This window comes from Mustela nivalis, assembly GCF_964662115.1.
Source record: "Mustela nivalis genome assembly, chromosome: 9".
NCBI lineage: Eukaryota > Metazoa > Chordata > Mammalia > Carnivora > Mustelidae > Mustela > Mustela nivalis.
In genome coordinates this window covers 54,405,780-54,412,118 of record NC_139028.1, presented here as the reverse complement: position 1 = coordinate 54,412,118, position 6,339 = coordinate 54,405,780, and the positions used below count along the sequence as shown (strand labels likewise).

The following is a 6,339-nucleotide window of genomic DNA, read 5'->3' as shown; positions in this document are numbered from 1 at the left end:
GAGAGAGAGAGGAAGGAAAGCAGGCTCCCTGATGAGCAGTGAGCCCGATGCGGGGCTCCATCCTTGGACCCTAGAATCATGACCTGAGCTGAAGGCAGAGGCTTTACCCACTGAACGACCCAGGTGCCCCCAACTATGCAACTTTGGGCAAGTTACCAAGGTCACTCAGTTACCATTTACTAAGTTATCAAAGTTTCTGGGACTCAGTTACTTCCTAAGGGTTGTATTGAGGTAATATAGTATGTGTGCCAAAGTGTGAGCTGATTAAATTTCCACTTTTGGAACTTGTTCTGATATGAAAGATGGAGGTGGCTCTTTCTATATAATTTGTGGGGCAGGAGAATAAATTTAGTAACTAGAATTCTAGTATTCTGCAAAGCCCCTGTGGAGAATTCACATTGCAGATAGCATGAAAACTTGATGAAAATTTAGTAATTCCGAACTGAATGTAGCTGTTCAACAGCTGAAATGCTACAATTTGTGCTTCATTGGAGGAGATGAAAAGATGGAAAAAACATATTTTGCAGGCTGCATGTGACCCTCTTGAGTTTTTCTGCACAAAACATTTTTGCAAAAACCCTTATTTTATTTTATTTTTATTATTTTTTCACTTAATTAACCAGGACAAAGAGAACTAGTAAGGAGATAGGGAAGCTTAAATATGAGAAATCTGATCTTGAGAAATCAACTTGCCACTGGTAAGTGTATCTTTATAGAAGGAAAATGAAGTTTTCAACTGATTATTCATGTCAGAGAGAAGCTCCTGGGCAATCTCTCATTAGGAGTGTTTGTGCTGAGCGCTTCCCAGGTCACAGTCATTGGGCATCATAATAGAGGACATGATTGTGAATGATGGTGACAAAGTGGGTGATGGTGGTCTTGGCAGCTGGTCGTCTCTGGAGACATGCCAAGTGCTAGGTAGGCCCTGTGCCAAGTGCTTCCCATGGATTATCTCATGGAATTCTCATCACTACCTGATGGTTCATTATCTTCACTTCACAGATGCAGAAACGGAAGGTGAGTGAGGATGAATTCCCTGCTCCACATCGCCTCTCTAGGGAATGAGCAAAGCCAGACAGTCTCCACCCAAAACCAGCAACTAAACACACTGTTTCTTAATTTGAATAATTTCTAGCTTCTGCTGTAATCATTACCATAAGTTATGTGAATTAAATCGAAGCCATGTATGGAGATTTCCTTCATTTTAATGCTGCCAGATGGCTGAATTTTAAACCTCCTTGAAGAAAGTCTCAGAACTTTGAAGTCAAGGCGTCTTATTGTTCATGACATACCTTACTGATCATTTTTGGAACAATCTCACGAGGTAGGTAGTATTATCACATTTAACAGATGAAGAAACTGAGGCTCAGAAAACTTAAGCCAATATTCTTCAAACTTCAATGTGTACATAAATCGTCTGGGGATCTTGTTAAAATCAGATTTAGGTTCAGTAGGTCTGGTGTGGGGCTTGAAAGTTTACATTTCCAACAACCTCCCACGTCTTGCTGAAGCTGCTTTTCTGGGGGTCACGCTTAGAGGAGCAAGGTAAGTCACCTGCTCAGGATGTCACAGCATGCAAGAAGGACATACTTCAAGCCTAATGTCTTAACACTGTCTGTGCTTCTCAGGGGTAGTATTGGTGGCTTTGAAAATGCATGGTTGCCCTTTTTCTGGTGGGACGGGTGGCTAGATAGCAATCTAGACTTGAATGTGGCTCTAAGAGCTCTACTTCTGGCCATGCCCCACCCTCTCCCTGAACCTCAGTTTCTCTCTCTAAGCAAAGTTGGGGGTGAATTACATGACTTCTAAGATCTCTGAATATCAGGATAAATCATGAGGTGGTCCCTCATGCTTAGAGTGGAAATGCTTAGAGTGGTTTCTGTTTTCCTGACCAGACCAGGACAGATACACAGATGGATGGATCTATAGACATGATTCTGTTTTTCTGATTTGTTAGCTGAGAAATGTTGTAGATCCTTTTGTATAAAACTTCTATTCAACCTTCCTGTTATATATCCTCCTGATAAATAACACATGATTCAGTAAATTTTAGAAAGTACAGTTTTTCAGAAAGGCCACATAGTACCTGATCTGAGAAAAACAAAACAAAACAAAACAAAATAAAACAGTAGTAAGTAGGAACTTGGATTCTTTTCCCTTACTGCTCACCTTTGGAATCTGGGACATGCACTCCTTCTAGATAGCTCTATACTTTGTTGCATGTGATGAAAACCCAATTCAAATTAGACTAAGCAAAAAAGACACAATATATTGTCCATGCACTAGAAAATCTACGAGCAGAGCTGGCTTTAGGTACTGTTGGATTCTGAAGTTCAGACATATGAAGACAAAGTCCCTGTATGCCTGGGTTAGATTTCGTCTTTGGCTTAATTCTCAACCAGGGACTTTCTATGTGGTGGTAAAGATGGCTATAGAGCTTGTTCTTTGAGTATTATATCATTGTTAGAGCTTATGACTCCAAAGAAAAGTGAGACTTAATCTCCCATTATCCATTTTTAAACCTCATAAATACTGAGCTCATTTGTTATGGCTGGGCCACATGCCCATTTGTCAACTAATTACTGTGGCCAGAAGGAAAGGATGGGACAATTGGCTGGGTCTGGCTCTATGCCCATCTACCCCTAGGCTGGAGGACCAAGAAATACAGATGGAGAATGGGGTGAATGATGATGATAACAACTACTCTTGTTTATCTCATCTAATACACAAAAATACCCTGCTATGGTCTGAATGTTTGTGTCCACCTAAAATTTATATGTTGAAGCTAAAGGCCAACAGGATATTTGGAAGTGGGGCCTTTGGGAGGTGCTGAAGTCATAACAGTGGAGCCCTCATGAATGAGATGAATGCCCTTATAAAAGAGACCCCGGAAATATCCCTAGTCCTTCTACCAGGTGAGGACACAGCAAGAAGGCATCATCCTATGAACCAGGAAGTGGGTTTTCACCAGACACTGAATCTGCTGGTACCTTTATCCTAGACTCTCCAGCCTTTAGAACAATAGGAAGTAAATGTCATTGTTTAAAAGGCACTCAGCTTATGGCATTTCATTATAGGAGTCTGAACAGACTAAGACACTATCTATGGAGTGGCTATTATTAAATCTGTTTTAATCCATAGCCCCTGCTCTTTTCATTCTGATACACTGCTTATCCTATAAAACCACATTCAAGAGGGTCACATTGAAGAAGTCATATTTGTTTGTAGATCCTACAGGCTTGGCCTTGGACGTGGAAACAGAAGATACAGTCAAATGGAATAGAGAAGTGAGGCATCAAAGTGGGAATGAGATATGGAAGTCCAGATCGTGAGCTGTGCATGTGGCTAGGCTGCCCAGAAGTCTGATCAAAGACTCTTGATGTAAAGGGCTTATTACCTTCCAGGTGATACTTGCCCAAGAGGTACCAGTGAGTCACTTGGTTTAGGGTGAGCTATTACTTATTGGTTCTAGATGAAGCCACAACTTCATGAAGCTCTGGCTTCATTTTAATCCCAGGATACACCGAACTCTCTTCTTCCACAGAGGCTTTCTTCCATCTGACTCTCCCTGCCCTCATCCTTCATCTGAGCATCAGGATAAACTATAATCCTCTTGGAGAGAATGGATGTGTGCCTTCCTGAGACGTGTACAGGTTAATCATAAGAGAGGTGAACTCCATCTCTCCTGGACAGAGTGGCCTACGTTGGATAGACTCACTTGACCTGATTTTCGACAGTTCACTATAAAGGATTCAGGGATAAGTTTTGATACAAGGAAGCTCTGACTCAGAGAAAGAAACACACAAGAGTAGGTGTAAAACCTCTTCATCATTTAATCAGCAAGTATCAGTTGAGTCTCTAGCATGTGTCCAATATTGTACCTGCCCTAGGATGGATGGGGGTAAAGAGAGGAAAGAGCTACCAAAGAAGTAGAAGACCAGTTCCTGCCAACAAGAGCCTTTCTACCTAGCTGAAGACTTCAGTAGAAGAAAAATTGAGAGAATATTTGAGATTGAGATGATTAAATTTAACAGCAAAGGGGCCCACTCATTGAGCAACTCTTTATTAGCTCCTGTACATGGGGCATTATGCCAGGCATGAGGTAAAACAAACATGCAATTATTTTTTCTCATTTTTAAGGGGTTTAGTTCTAGAAGGAGATGATTACAAACAAAAAGGCCAATGCAAACATTTGTTAGGTATTTGCTAAGTGATGGGCACTGTCTTGGGCTTTGTCTTTTGAACTGAGTACAAAGATAAACAAAGATAAAAATCTAATCTTTTAGTAGGATGGCATATTAATGGTGATGACAAGCACATGAAGATACACTGTGTGTATATGAAATGTGATCAATAAAAGTATAAGCCAGGTACTATGGGAACTTGGGAGAATGTTACTATGCATAGTACGTGGTGTGGGTGGCAAAGGTGGGCATGATCAGGGAAGAAGGGAAATTTGGGATGTGATAATGGAGGAACAGGCATTTGCCAGATGAACAAGACATTGCTAGTACAGGGAGCAGCATGTGAACTGTCACCATAATATGAAAAATTCACGGAGAGTTTGGCACCTGCAAGTAGCTGTCCAGGTTTGGGGTAAGATTAAGAGGTGGGAGATGAAGCAGGAAAGTAGACAGGGGCCAGATCATGAGGAGCCTGTAGGTCATGATTTAGGGAGCTTGGATTTTATCTGGAAAACGATGAAGAATCATCGAAGCATTTTAAGATGGGAAATGAGTGTAATGGTTTCAAAATGTAAGAGAAGGAAGCAAGAAGACCTATTGGGTAGCCATTTTAATAAATCAGGTAGGAGGCATTTGCTTGGTGGGAGGTACGGGGATGAGGAGGAAGGAGCTAAGTCTAGAAATCTTTGGGAGATAGTGTCAGGTATACGGGGTGAGGGAAGAGAAAGGATCTCAAAGATTTCATGTTTCTTACTTGGCCAGTCATTTGTGAGGTCCTGCCATTTACCAAGATTTGGGAAATGGGAGATGTGATGGTTGATTCTATGTGTCCACTTGGCTGGGCAGTGGTATTCAGTTATTTGGTCAAACACCAGTCTGGATGTGGCTGTGAGGGTGGTTTTTTGTTTTTGTTTTTTTTTAAGATATGATGAACAGTTAAATCAGTAGACTCTGAGTACAGAGGATTGCCCTATAATGAGATGGGCCTCATTCAATCTGTTTAAAGCCTTCAGAGAAAAGACAGGTCCTGTGAAGAAGGAGAAATTCTGCCTCCAGATGGCCTTCACACTCAAGACTGCAACACTATCTCTTCCTTCAGTCTCCAGCCTGCCAGCTTGTCCTGCAGATTTGGGAGTGCCAGCCCCCACAATCGCACCAGCCAATTCCTTAAAATAAATTTTGCTTTCTCTATATGTGCAGTCTATTGGTTCTGTTTCTCTCAAGAACCTTAACTGTTACAGGAGGACGTCTTTTTATTCAAGCTTCTGATTCAGAAATGTTTTGCTGAAGCGAGGGTTCAGAATTTTTAAAAGAGAAAGCCAAGGCTTATTTTTGTTGTTTATGCTGGAGGGTACTGTGGTTCCGTATCAATGTTGTTTATTTATTCCCTTGAGCTATAGGGCAATGTCCTTTCTAGGTTTCTGCTGTTATACCCTGGAGAAAGTGGGACCTATTTGTCAAAGTCTCACCAGTAATAAAATCCACTACACACAATAACTTCTAATTAAGTTATTGAAGCTGAGTTTTTGTCTGGTGGTTTCTTTGGAAGTTATTCAGATGGTTTGTACCTGTAAAGAAGTGTTGGAAATGCTTCTCAAAATGTGCTTCACTTGAGATAAGGGTCTAAAAGGATACAATTTTAAAACTATTATGTTACTCTGATTACATTTATGGGAGGAGAGGTGGGTCCTTCAGTGGGTCATGGGAGGTGACGGGTGGGTTAGATTCTCCTGTACAGCCACAAGGAGAGGGATCCCCAAGAGCGAGACCTTTGTAGGGCTTCTTAAAGCTTTACTATTTCTTAATTCATTTTTTCAGAAGCAAAGCTTTGATATCCAACAAAACAAGTCCCTCACTTATTATCTCTGTGACTTAGGGCAGGTGAACAATTGCTTTGAGCCTCAGCTGCAACATCTAGAAAGCACAGCACTTCACGTTTTTGCAAGGACTCATTGAAAGGTTATTTATCAAGTGTCCCATCTAGGGCCTGGTGCAGAGTGGGCACTCAAGTTCAGAGAAGCTATTTTTATTATTCTTCACATTTATTTGTTCCCAAAGAGGCTTTTAACTTCAAGATTGCCCAGGATACTTACATATACTTGGTCTGGTAGACCCTGAGGAAATTTCTCTCGTCCAAATGGAAATTACACCTTAA

The 6,339-nt window shown here is 41.1% G+C and overlaps 1 long non-coding RNA gene across 1 annotated transcript in view; it reads left to right on the top strand.

Moving 5' to 3' along the window:
- Nucleotides 1-895: 895 nt before the first annotated feature.
- The window catches only part of LOC309840637, a 28,860-nt gene continuing 23,416 nt past the window's right edge, over nt 896-6,339 (top strand). Inside the window, exon 1 of the long non-coding RNA XR_014298727.1 lies at nt 896-1,017. This is a non-coding gene — a long non-coding RNA (uncharacterized lncRNA). The remainder of the gene's footprint in view (nt 1,018-6,339) is intronic.